Source organism: Eleginops maclovinus, chromosome 1, assembly GCF_036324505.1.
Source record: "Eleginops maclovinus isolate JMC-PN-2008 ecotype Puerto Natales chromosome 1, JC_Emac_rtc_rv5, whole genome shotgun sequence".
In the NCBI taxonomy this organism is placed as follows: domain Eukaryota; kingdom Metazoa; phylum Chordata; class Actinopteri; order Perciformes; family Eleginopidae; genus Eleginops; species Eleginops maclovinus.
In genome coordinates this window covers 22882959-22896972 of record NC_086349.1, presented here as the reverse complement: position 1 = coordinate 22896972, position 14014 = coordinate 22882959, and the positions used below count along the sequence as shown (strand labels likewise).

General features: G+C 40.7%; 1 protein-coding gene across 1 annotated transcript in view; it reads right to left on the bottom strand.

Annotated features, from left to right (window-relative positions):
- Nucleotides 1-6362, bottom strand: part of xkr7b (XK, Kell blood group complex subunit-related family, member 7b) — a 78381-nt gene extending 72019 nt beyond the window's left edge. The window contains exon 1 of the mRNA XM_063902613.1: nt 6296-6362. The gene's annotated coding sequence lies outside the window, so the exon portion shown is untranslated. The remainder of the gene's footprint in view (nt 1-6295) is intronic.
- Between the last annotated feature and the right edge of the window lie 7652 nt (nt 6363-14014).

Sequence of the window (14014 nt, the reverse complement as noted above, 5' to 3'; positions counted from 1 at the left end):
AGCTTAATTACTTTGGGGTTAAGTGTAATCACTGATGGAGAGGCTGGAGACAGGAGAGAGATGCAGTGAGAGAAAATGAAGGTGAGAAAAAAATTGTGAGGGAGGTAAAATCAGGGCCCAGTGGGAAGGAAACGAGACGAATAGGGGACACGGAGGGGAAAAAACAATTCGATTTTGACTCCAAAAAGAAAAAGAGGAAAATGAGAAGGTGTTATGAGGCATTAAAGTGTAGTGTAATCACACGGTGAGTGGATGATCATTATAATCACAGAATCATAATCAACTCAAAACTACTGTTGGGTTTGAGACACTACAGCTGGTGGAATGATATGATATTAAATTAGGCATCATTTCTTCATGTGTGACTATGTTTTGTTTGATAATTATACTGTCCCAAATGTTTATCCCTTTCAGATGGCCTAGCTATTTCTGTGTAATGATTCATCGTGAAACACAACAGTTAAAATGATGGCTCAAATCTCCCATTGGAACTGTATGGGTTGTCTGCAGCTTTTCCACTAATGCTGACTTTACACCATTCATGCAAAAAGATACTGTAGATCCCCGGGACCTAGTTATATCTGTGTATGTGCAGGGTTGAATCACAAAATGTGTCATCCATGTGATTTAAGAGTCATGGCTTGTTTTATTTATCCTTGAAACTCAATTGCCACCTCTTTTTGAAAGGTATTGTCGAAGTTTTGGAGGAGATCCATTCATGTTTGTCATGTGTTTTGATGCCAAGACAAGTTGTAGCACACTAACTACCAACACACACCGACGTGACGTAGCAATCCTTCTCTCTCCACACCAGGAGCGCGTCAATGCAGAGAGACGTGAAACCAGAACAGCAGCTTTCTGCATTTCTTGTAATTCCCTCTTTGTCAAGCCTTAGTGAAAAAGGGCTTTTTGTTAAGCAATGTTAAAGGGGGTAAGATGACCCCCTTTAGCGCCCTCTGTACTGACTGAACACAGTACCAATGTAACCACATCTAACTCCGTAAAAAGTGTCCTTATACAAACTGTTATCACCTCAATAACATCTCACAGTCGATGGTATGCTAACAATATCATTTAATTTGAAAAGGTGCAATAAAATGTGTTGCAACTCCTGAGAGAAATAGATGTTTCTCTTTCTTCACAAATTAGGTGCTCCCCGTTTGTTTGCCGTTGTGGTCTTTTGCCGAAAAATACAATTTTCGTTGTTTATTTTGTTTTCTGTGTAAAACAGCTGCTGCTTGAAACCAGGTTAATGAGTGAAGCATGCAGTAAATGTGCTGTACAAGTAAAACAATTAGATTGGATTCTGAGTCCCACAAAACAAAACATTTCAAAGTGTCACCTTCAGCTTTTTGGAAACTGCGATGCACATTCTGCACTCACTTGCCTGGACAGGAAGTTCTTTTTGATTGTCATCTCTAATCCTAAGGGAGTCAGTTTAGTTTTCATAGACGGGGAATGTTTGAGTTTCCCCTCCGGCCAGTGCCGCCTGCTGTAGCTCATACTGGTATTACTGGTGTTTATACAACAATACAGATGTCTGTGTTCCTCTGCTGATGAAACAGCTCGTACCCCCAGACTCCCAACAATAAGCCAGCGCTGCTTCATCTGCCAAAGCAATAAGCTAAACATGTCCCCCCTTGGAGCCTCATGCTTTAAAACCAATAAACCTGGAGGAAAGTAAAATGAAATGGGCAATTCAGGGAGAGCATACCACTGAGAACGCAATCAATAAAGGACGAGAGTCTTAAATACCGAAGAATTTGAACTTTGGAGGAGCTTGACCTGGTGAAAACAATTGGCAAAGAGTGTGCCTTCTTTTCTTTGCATTTACAGTAGTAATGTGAGGTACTTGTGTCAATTGATGTTTTATTCTTGTTGCAATGAGGGTCATTGCTGTTACTACACTGAACTCCCTTTAGATACTCATCTCTCTCTGTTGATGCAGCTTTTGAGTCATTTCAAGTTGGTTTTCACAGCTACACTACCTAACATGACTTAGAGCGGCCCTCATTTTCGTGGTCTTCCCTTCCCTGTAGTGTGTTATATAGTTTCTTGTGCTTGTAAATGGTCTGCAAAGGCTAAAATCTCTAAGTTCACACAGAGGGAGTTTCTTTAAAATGAACGAATCCCTTATTAGGCATACTATGTTTAAAGAGGACCAACACTTGCTAATCAGAATCATAGCTACTGTATCAGGCTGTTTCCGTTAACCACACTCTCCAGTGCAGCATATTGAGGGCTAAAGAGTTCAAATTTAGCATGATGCAGGGTTCCTCACACTGGAATGGTATCCCACTAACACGTCACAGTATTTGGAAATACTGTTCTGGATTTCTTTCCCAAAGATCAAAGAAAGTGATGCCCTTGCTGTTTGCGTCACATTCATTCTGAATGAAACTGCTTGTCGAATGACTTTCTGTGAGTACATGTGCATATTTATACCCTGTATGCATGTGTATTTAATGTGAAATATTACACAAGCATACTATACACTGGTGATTATTCTGAATGCAGGCTTTCTAGCGCACATTTTAAAACGTGTGCTGTTTCTGCTGCTGCACTGTAACCATCAGGGGACGAGAGACAGACATAAAGAGGGGAAGACGAAGGACAGAGAAGCAGGGAAACAGAAGGAGGAAGATTTCAGGTCGAGCAAGGCGCCAGGAAGGTAGAGAGAAAGAGAGAGGTGACATCACAGTAGATGGGTGAGGTAATGTCTGACACAGAAGCTGAACAGGTAGAGCAGCAAGCCACGTTTCAGATCGATCAGAGCCACTTCAAATACAATCATACTTCTATTCAAAACATCTCAAACTGAAAAATTTCATATATATATATAAATGCAAACTATAAGCACATGTCTGTTTTACAAGGTCATTGCCATGTAAGTCCTCTGTTGCTGGTTAGTTGATTTCTATGTCAAAAAAGTGTGTTCACTATTTTGAATGTCTTTCAAAATAGTGAACACATCTGGCAGGCAGCAGAGGTTATTACCTAACTGGCAGTCATCCAGCCTCGCTAGACATAAATATAAACAAACAATGTTACCTCACTGCCAGATTTTGCTTTGTGGAATACCTCTCTGCCCTATCGTTGGCCTCATGAAGTGTACACTATTTTTGACACTTGCAAATGTCCTTTTTTGTCTTTATAAGGAAAAGCACACACTACCAAACCATTGTCAAGGTTTAAGAGTCTCTTAAACAGCTGTGACACTCAGTCACACGAGGCTATCTGCAAACCTATCTGAGGTACATGGATGTCATTTGAACTCAGATGACACCAACACAACTGAGTCTCAGTCCTCTGACAGGATAATGGTGGGCCTTGTCACAAGAACATCAAGAAATAAACAATGAAAAAAAAAAATGGGTAAAAGAAGACTTATGTTTGGAGAGAGTATAACATGTGTCTTGTCTATCTTTTTTACTTCTGTGTCAGTGGCTCTCTCTCTTACAGATGCTCTTCTGCTGCCACCTGCTGCTTATAGCCTGTCATTACATTCAACCAAAGATGAGATCCTGCTGACAAAAATCTAAATAACTAATCATTTTTATGTTCACAGGCACAGATACACCCTCTGGATTCATCCTTATTATTGTTTGTGACAGTCGTGGTGTGTTCACTGTCCCTAGTTGACATGCATGCTGAGCTATTGCACAAGATTAACCTCAGTTTAGGAGACGTATGATGGTGCTGACTCTTGCCACTGTGAATAATTACACAAATATCAAGTCCAGTATTCACTGCAGTTGCCTGGGTTCGGTCCAACCATTTGTTTTGTTTGTTTAGAGACTGCAGCTGTCTTTGATTTGAGTAATGGATGCCCATAGCCTTGTACAAAGTATGTTATATATTATATGAAACAAAAAAGATGTGTTTGTGTTTCCTGCTTTTTTGATCAATACATTTCAGGGAGTGTTTTAGGTTATGAGATTTTCCGCTCAGAGGGAGAGTGCAGCATCTCTGTAAAACATTTTATCTGCCAAAATGAAAATGTATACTGGAACCGTATGCTCCAATCCTATTTACAACTAACTTTGTGTACACAGTTTGATTTCTATCGCTTTTAAGATGGTTTGAAGCTACCCATTGAAAATACTTTTCTTCAAGGTCAATCTGGTGGTTATTTATACTCACTGTAGTTTTCCTGGGGCAAGGCTGCGAGGCAAACTCGCTGTCATCACATACTGGGCGTAAAGCAGATGGCCTCGCTAAATTGTCGTGCACTTTGGTCAAGCACTCTTTACACTAGTAATAACTCGACACATACCTGACTAAAAGCAGGCAACTTGAATTAGGGAGACACATTAGTAATTAGTTTTCATTTCAGGATTTAGAAAATGATCTCCAATTAACTTACTGACTTCTTGCTTCATTGGTTGTTTTCTAAGTATGAACCTCAGTGTTTTGGATCAACAAACAAAGCATAAGTGCCTTTGTGCATGCTCATAGTTAGCATACCATCTGTACCGTCTCTTGCGAGTAAGGTTGAAAGATAAAGGCAGCTGGAAGTTAGCAAATGTGCATATAGCAGATCAAGGTGGGGTGGCTAATTGGATTGCAGGCTCTTGCATATTGAACAGCTTCAAAACACACTGTCCCTGCAAGTCAACATCTGTTGGATGGTACGGAGAGGCGCAGTGCGTATTCTTCAACACCACTGCCAACACAACTTTGTTTACACTGTGACACAGTCTGAAGTGGCATCCATTACCCAAGGCTGTAGCACACAAGATGCATCATACCTTCATTTCTTCAGTACAATTTTGAGGTACTTTCATTTTATGCTACTTTTTACTCCACTCGTTACAGTTACTACAGTAGTTACTTTACAGATGCAGATTAAAAGCTAATTCTAAATTTAAAATTGGCTCCAACTTTACCAGCTGTGATAACCTCTTAATGCATTAATAATCAAATGCATTAAGAGACAATCATTTAACAATAATTATATATTAAAATGATTCTGAAATTCATCACTAAGCTTTACAAGTCATTTACTTCAAATATATTTGAATGCCAATGCTTGTACTTTTTTTGTAAGATTCCGAATGCAGGACATTTACTTTACTTCAGTATTTCATCCACCGCTGCCGATAAAAGTCAAAATAAAGAAAAGTGATCACTTGTCGACATTGCTGCTTTTCTGGGGCATTAATCAGCTGGTGTTGGTGTTTGTAAAAACAATGGGGGGCCTCTGCTGCATAAGCTGCCAATACATTGCCTTGAAGCATTGTCCCTTGACCTTCTTACCTAGTTTTCGAAAAAAAGGAGTGCTTTAAATTAACATCTGTTCAGTTAGTAACATTATTTCTCTTTGTGTGTGAAGCGAAGTGAAACACCTGTTACAAAGCACTGGGGGTTTCCCTCTCTAACAGGATGTTTGGAGCTGAGAACAGGAGGTCCGAAATGTTTCTCCACCATTTTCTCCATTTCCTTCTCTTCTCTCTATTGTGCTCACCCTCTTACACCCCCGTCCCATCCACCATGTCAACAATATCTGACCTCTGACATTTTGACAGAACAATCCCAGCATTGTGTTCACAGTTCAGTTTAGACAGGCAGAAAGTTAGAGTGTTTCCACCTTAACTTCACTATTTTCCCTTGGTTTTTTTTGTTGGTTTTCTTCAAACCTTCTGTTTTTGAAACGGTCACTTGAGGTGTGATTTATAAACCCACTCCAGCCTCAATGTTGTCAGCGTTCACTCTATCCATCCAGCTGCAGACGACTCAAACACAGTCATCATGCTCTGTTTGGTTTGGATGAGACTTCAAAAACTGCTGACTGTCATTATTGGGTTGTCACACTGGAAGATAATGCCTGTATGAGCTTATGTGTGTGTGTGTGTGTGTGTGTGTGTGTGTGTGTGTGTGTGTGTGTGTGTGTGTGTGTGTGTGTGTGTGTGAGAGGGAGAGTTTACAAAATTCTTGAAGACATTTTGAAATGCATTCATTGTTTAAGGACCATTTCAGATTAACCAAAGACATTTTTGACCATGATGAAGACAGTATAACCTTGTTCTGCTTGCTTTCTTTAGATGCTGTATATCAAACAGTGTGATAGTCCTTTTCTCTCTCTAAAGTCTGCTTTCCTTTGTTTTGAAAGCACCTGATTCCTCTTTACATTGCTAGAAGATTCATGAAGTCTGAGGACTCTTTGTAAGCCTTTCAGAAAAAGAGCAGGCTTGAACCAAAAGCAAGACTCACAGACCGACTGATCAAGATAAAAGCTTGTCGATCAGAAGGACAGATATAGGTCGAAAGCAGAGCTGCAAAACATCAAACTTACCCCCGAAGCCAGTCCTAAGATCAGGCAGAATGTCAGGTAGACCGTAAAGGTAGATCAAGACTGAAGAGATCAGGTTAAAAACCCAAACAGTGAATAAGTGTAAATGGGCTAGTTATACACTGGATAGCTGATGAGGGAAAGTGGAAACAGGTGAGCAGGTGACTGTGACAGGAGGGAGAGTGTGAGGCCATCTGGTGGATGGACGGGGAATGATCTCATCTGCAGTATTCGACAATATATTTAGGTATTTTCCAGTATTGACTACAGCAGTTTAAGTGGTCTATTAGTTAAATACTGTCTTTACATTAGTAGATGTTGGTTAACTGTGAAAAAAACATGGACAACAGATAAAATAAAATCTCTGAGAAAGTCTGATATGCTGTGTTGTATAGCTGTATATCTATATGAGTCTATCCATAGTCTCACATATGGTACAGCTTCATAATGAAGACTCCAGGTTCGCTCTGTGGTCTGGTGGATCTCTTGGCTTTCGCAAAGTAGCAATAAGAACCTGGATCTTTCTTGAAGCTCTCATGGCTTCTAACCCAGGGTTTCAGATGGGACCAAACCTGAGCAAACTACTTCTTAAAATAACTTTAAACACTCCCAAACCAAACAGTGTTTAAGTCATCTGGTCTGGAAGAGTGAAATGTGCTAAAGTTAAATATCTGAGCAATAAAATTCATCTTATAACTAAAGAAAGTACCAAGCAACTTCACACTGCCACTGTTGACTGATCCTGTGTAGCTGATTAAAATGTATAGATTAGGATGACTTATTCTTATTTTATTTTGTATAATACATGAAACAAACAGCTGCTGGATGTTTTAATCACTGAGCTGTGGTCTCAAGCCACATACAGTACCCTGGATTATAGTCAGACACAAATGCACATGTTGAAAACCATAGTTGATGATTTATGATATCTTGACTTATGACTTGAGTCTCAGGAATTAAGGTTTACTGTATTTGATCAATAATTACTTAAACCTTCCTTCTTCTTTATAGACTGTGCGCCCAGCAAATGAGGTCTGCAACAAGATGTGTGTTAAATGTAATAGTGAAGTGTGGACTAGAGTCACTTGACTTTGTCTTGATTCAGACTCAAATCATACATCTGAGTTAAGACATTATTTTAAAAAATGTACCCATAAAGATTTGACATCCCCACCAATGCGTCATGACTTCATGACTATAAAAATGTATTATACTTTTCAAAATAAAGAAAGAAACATTAAATCCGGGTTGATCCACCCTTTTTTCTCTAAAAAAAGTATTGTTTTTAATCAATCCAGCATTACGATAGTCAGCCAGCCTACAAACATTTCCCAGTTTGGGATAAATAAAGTACTTCTGATTTATTGCCCAAAACAGTGCTGGCCAACAGACAGTGTTGAGTCCCTGCTGGGTTAAACACGCGGCAATTATGCTGACAACAATTACTGCAAAAATATTATCGGTTTCAAGACAATTGCCACGTTTTTATTATATAACTGCCCGAGTGAGTCTTCTATTAAACACTTGATGAATATTTGTGTGCAGCTGCTGTTTGTTCTCCGCTGAATTGCTGCGTTAGACATAACAGCTTCATGAAAGATCCAAGTTTTTATTGGTGCTCGTCCGAAGCCAAAAGAAGCAGCCAGCACACATTCAGAACCACGGCTCATCCCAGTAAACACAACATCAGAGCTCCAACAACAGGCTTCCAGGTTTCTGGGTTTCAGGTTTGCTGAACCAAGAACCATTTTTTCATACAGCTCAAGTCACACCCCAAACTACCTCTCTCATTCGCTTTCGCCATGGTTTACTGTGATGTACTGCATTTGTTTTTAGTTTAGCCAATACAATGGTGTAAATGTCTATAACACAAGTACAAAAACATTGACTTGTACACTGGACTTTACCACCATTTATACAAAACACAATTCAGAAATTCAGAATAAATGCAAAGAAAACAAAGGGAACAAAATATATCACAATGAGGATAAAATGTACAACTGACAAGTATCATAAAAACAGATGGAAACAAGTTATCTTATTTACATTTTAAATAGAAGGCTATATTATATATAGCTTGAACTGTGCTACCATCTGAGTCAGCACTCTTTTGTAAACAGCAAGACAACAAGGTTATAAATAGGTTATAAAAAAAAGCATTCATCATTTTGGCCTATATTCCTTTCTCATCCATGTCCTTCCTCCTTCCTTCCTTCTCTAAGTGTGTGTGTGTGTGTGTGTGTGTGTGTGTGTGTGTGTGTGTGTGTGTGTGTGTGTGTGTGTGTGTGTGTGTGTGTGTGTGTGTGTGTGTGTGTGTGTGTGTGTGTGTGTGTTTGTGTGTGTGTGTGCATGTGAGTGTGTGTGTATGAGGGACACCTTGACCTTATCCATGACTCGTCTTCTCATCCGGCTGTTGATCCCACATCTGATTTTACTGCTGCTGCTTACTACTTCTTCCTGTTACTTTGTGTGTGTGTATGTGTGTGTGTGTGTGTGTGTGTGTGTGTGTGTGTGTGTGTGTGTGTGTGTGTGTTTGTACCGTTATTGGGATGTGTGAATTCAGAGGATAACAGGAAATGACATCATCTGTTCAGACTGTACATAAAGATGAAATATGTGTTTTTGACAGGAAGAGCATTTTAATACTTCAACTGTTGTTTTTAAAGGAATATTTTAAGTACTTGTGAGTCATTAAGAGCATTTTCAACGTAGAAAAGAAAAATAATTAGAGTATTATTGTTCCATTAGAAACTTCCTAAACTTTAGGGTTTAGAATTAAAATATTTGGCCTATTTTCCATCGTTTCATTTGTCAACTGATAATGAAACTGTACCACGTAAACTACATAACAGAGATTGATTTATTGAATTAAGATTTAGTCTTTTCTATCAAACCTTATCCTCCACAAAACATTAAAGATATGTCATGTGTACGGATTAGAGAGCAATAGGGGAACAGATTGTTGACATTGTAATAGTTTGCAAACACATAAAGAATATGCAAAACTTGTAGTATCTACAAAATCTCCTTGGTGCTATTTTCTGTCTTGTACTCGTCCTGCAGATCTGATCCTTACTGTATGGCTTTTTGCTGCTGCAGCAGAAATCAAACCTGTGAAGAAATGTTCTCTGTCCAGAAACCTGGAAGCTGCTCGCAGCCGCTGAGCATTCGAGGTCTCCTGGGAGTCGACTAGGTTCCAGCAGTTCGGACTTGCGGTTCTTGTGGCCTCAGACATGACAGTTAGGAGGTTCAGACGGGGTTTGAGGGTTTGGACGGTCAGGAAGGGAGGCTTGTACTTGGAGGGTTGCTGGTTTGAATCCCTGCAACAGCTGGGGAAACCTGGGGAAGTGTGTAACCTCATGGAGCCCAGGGGAAAAAAGGAATTGTATAATCTCCTGTCAAAAAAAAGAAAGAAATATGAGTTTTGGGATAGAGAGTAAAAAAAGACAGAAGAAAAAATAAACTATTTTTAAAAATAATTAAATTTTTCTCTGATTCATTATAAAGACTGTCTATATTAAAGGGCACTGAGAGCTATTTAAAGGACAAGTACTCTTTAATGAACTCTTGTTAAACTTATTTTGAAAGTAGACATTATATTTATAGTTGGTTATTGTTTTAATGCTGGAGTTTTGATTGTTGGTTTGACAATTCAAATATAATAAAATGCTCCTAAAATTAGAATATTGGCCTCATTTTCCCCTCAATTATGTTGAGGACAGAGGAGGTATTAAAATAATATGATCAAAAACCGAAGGATGGCAGACCGGGGTGGTAGTTCCCTTTTTAAAAAGGGGGATCATAGGGTGTGTGCCAATTACAGACTTAGCCTCCCCGGGAAAGTTTACTCTAAGGTGCTGGAAAGGAGGGTCCGGCCGATTGTCGAACCTCAGATTGAAGAGGAACAATGCGGTTTTCGTCCTGGTCGTGGAACGACGGACCAGCTTTTCACTCTCCCAAGGATCCTGGAGGGGGCCTGGGAGTACGCTCATCCGGTCTACATGTGCTTTGTGGATTTGGAGAAGGCGTATGACCGGGTTCCCAGGGAGATACTGTGGGAGGTGCTGCGGGAGTATGGGGTTAGGGGGTCTCTACTCAGGGCCATCCAATCTCTGTACTCCCAAAGTGAGAGCTGTGTCTGGGTCCTCGGTAGCACGTCGGACCGATTTCCAGTGAGGGTTGGCCTCCGCCAGGGCTGCACTTTGTCACCAATCCTGTTTGTGATATTCATGGACAGGATTTCGAGGCTTAGTCGTGGGGGAGGGGGTCTGCAGTTCGGTGGGCTAAGGATTGCACCACTGCTTTTTTCATATGACGTGGTCCTAATGGCTTCATCGGTCTGTGACCTGCAGCACTCACTGGATCGGTTCGCGGCCGAGTGTGAAGCGGCTGGGATGAGGATCAGCACCTCCAAATCTGAGGCCATGGTTCTCAGCAGGAAACCGATGGACTGTCCACTCCAGGTAGGGAATGAAGCCTTACCCCAAGTGAAGGAGTTCAATTATCTCGGGGTCTTGTTCTCGAGTGAGGGAACAATGGAGCGTGAGATGGGCCAGAGAATCGGAGCAGCGGGAGCGGTACTGCAGTCGCTTTGCCGCACCGTTGTGACGAAAAGAGAGCTGAGCCAGAAGGCAAAGCTCTCTGTCTACCGGGCCATCTTCGTTCCTACTCTCACCTATGGTCATGAAGGATGGGTCATGACCGAAAGAACGAGATTGCGGATACAAGCGGCCGAAATGGGATTTCTCCACAGGGTGGCTGGCATCTCCCTTGGGGATAAGGTGAGAAGTTCAGTCATCCGGGAGGGACTCGGAGTAGAACCGCTGCTCCTTCGCGTTGAAAGGAGCCAGTTGAGGTGGTCCGAGCACCTAGTGAGGATGCCACCTGGACGCCTCCCTAGAGAGGTGTTCCAGGCACGTCCAGCTGGGAAAAGACCGAGGGGTAGACCTAGGACCAGGTGGAGGGATTATATCTCTTCGCTGGCCTGGGAGCGCCTTGGAATCCCCCAGTCAGAGATGGTTGATGTGGCCAGGGAAAGAGAGGTTTGGGGCTCTCTGCTGGAGCTGTTACCTCCGCGACCCTGACGGAAAAGCGGGAGAAGATTGAGGGATGGATAGATGATCAAAAAAAGTAAAATAGTACACAAAAGGTCAGCAAGGTCATGTTCAGTGGAATATTTCCCACTCTATACTCTGGACACAGCATTTTTTGCAGGATTCAGATCACAGATTATATTTAAATATTACAGATCACACAGAGAGAAAGGATTATGCAGCAGAAAAAGACAGAGAGAGAGAGAGAGAGCCATGGACAGACAGAGAGAGAGCGAGCGAGGTGCCCCTGTCACCAGTGGGTAACCACACACTTCATCCCATGGCTCCAGACACACACACACACACACTGAGGCCAATGATATGTTGGGAAACGTAGTGAGGGGGAAACCTGAGAAGGGGAAAAATGACCGAAAAAGAAAAACAATAACAAGAAAGACCAAAAAAGATGGACGCCTTGTCTCTGTGTCACTGTTTTTTCTTTTGCCTCGTCTCTGTGTTACTCTGCCACACTGTCTCTATTACAGTAAATACTGTAATTAGGGTTATTTATTTTCATTGTACGACACAGGGTTGCACAATCAAATGTAGAAATAATCCTCTCCATGCTGCATAGGAAGAAAAATGAGTGTGAAGGATAAGGCGTCGCACAATTTGTGATATTTTCAGTTAATGCTTCTCTCTGTTAAAGTAAGAGTTGACCCTTTTTAAGTTTTCTTAAAAATACAACAGTTTTTTATCACCAGTCGGGTATTTGTTCGACGAGCACGACCTCATCTTCCTCACTTTCTTCACCTTGGATTGACAGAGGTGTGTCTTTTCTAAATTCAACAAATACTTTCTTTCTGTTTCCAAACTTTCTAAGTGTAAACTTAACCAAAGCATCTTCACATCATGAGTGACATGTATGCATATATTATGATTACAATAGGTGCAATGAATAGACAGACAGACAAAATGTAGAACATTTAAAATTATGATATGGAGTATATGATGAAATAATAAGGGAATTCAGATGAGTTACTCCTTTTAAAAATATATATATATTTAGAAATGGTTGGGACTCACGACACACTATTTTACATACCTATACTGTGTTTGTAAACCTATTGAACGCACCAAACTGATTCAATACAAAATGACTTCTCAGATGCCTTCTCAAAGCCGATTGGCTTAACGAGACTCCGGTGTTAGAAAAAGTACCTTGAAACACAAACTGCAATCAGAACAGTTCTTGTTTTAATCCTTTTGCGTGTATTTTCTTTTTTTACCCTCACTTTTTCTCTCCTTTGTCTTGTTCTTAGTTTGCTCTCCCTTGTTGCCCTTTTTAAGTTGTTCTGTCATGAACAATTTCCATTCTCAAGAATATAATCTCCATAACTTTATTTTTCCCACACTGCTTTTCTCTCTGTCTGCTGCTAATGCTTACTACGGCGTCATGCTGGGTCACCACGCTACACACACACACACACACACACACACACACACACACACACACACACACACACACACACACACACACACACACTCCCACGCGGCGTCAGTGCCTGTTATAGTGACAACGCCGCGGACAAAACCAACAACAGACAAATATATAAAAGTGGGCTGAAATTCCGTTTAATTTTAGGAGATTTCCACATCAGCGCTGCTCTCATAAACCCAGTGTTTAGACATGCATGTAGGTTTAGGGAAACCAGGGTTGCCAGAAAGATAAATAGACAGAATTATAACAGAAAGTTTTGGAGCCACTCTTCCCCAAATAGCATGGGTACTTTTGTAATGGGTTTAAAAATAGATGTTTGAGACCACAAAGAGCCTGATGTCCCTAAAAATGTCCTCAACTTTACTCACACAGACTGTTGTCTCTCATTTGGGTTTCATTTTTCTCTTGTTTGCGCCACTTTTCCCATGTATTTTTTTGAACAGAACTGTTTCTCATTTTAAATGTTGTGAGATGTTTTGATAGGCAGCAACGGGACAACTGAGAGCGAGAGAGGAACACAGGGAAAGATACAATCTGAAACAGGCAAGACAGAAAACACTAGTTTGGGAATAAGAAAAATAATTGACTTAAATATCAATTATTTGTTTCATTCCAATATTAAAAATCCCTCTGCTCTTTTTATCTTTCCTGACTTTTGATATTATGTTTTCATGTCAGATAAACTGTTGCATGCATTTTCTCCTCTTTAAATGTTTGTTTGTTTTTTTTAACATTCATTCTGTCTTGAAAATTGCAAAACAAAGAGCAAAACACAACAAAAGTGAACACTGACACATTTTTAGACAAATGACTTACTACAGGAATATAAAAACTTTTTTTCTGTCTCTCTGCTGACTCAGATTCTGATCCTCTGATTGGCTGCTTTGACTGTTTCCACGGTGATAACTGGGTTCCAGCAGTGAAGGTTAGTGGTCAGTCCTGCCTGGGATCCGAACCCGCAACCCACAAGCCCATCAAAGCCAAGGCCACAAAACCAGCAGACCGCAGAGGTTTAACACCCACACCTTGGCTCCCACTGTGGGGGGAGGGGAGGGAGATGGGGGGGGAGGAAGAAGAGTAGAGTAAGGCTGGAGAACAGAGAAACAATGAGTGAAGAAAGTGAGGAAAAAAAAGACAAATAAATGAATGAGGAACTTCATCTGACAAGTATTTAAATCTGTCAATCTA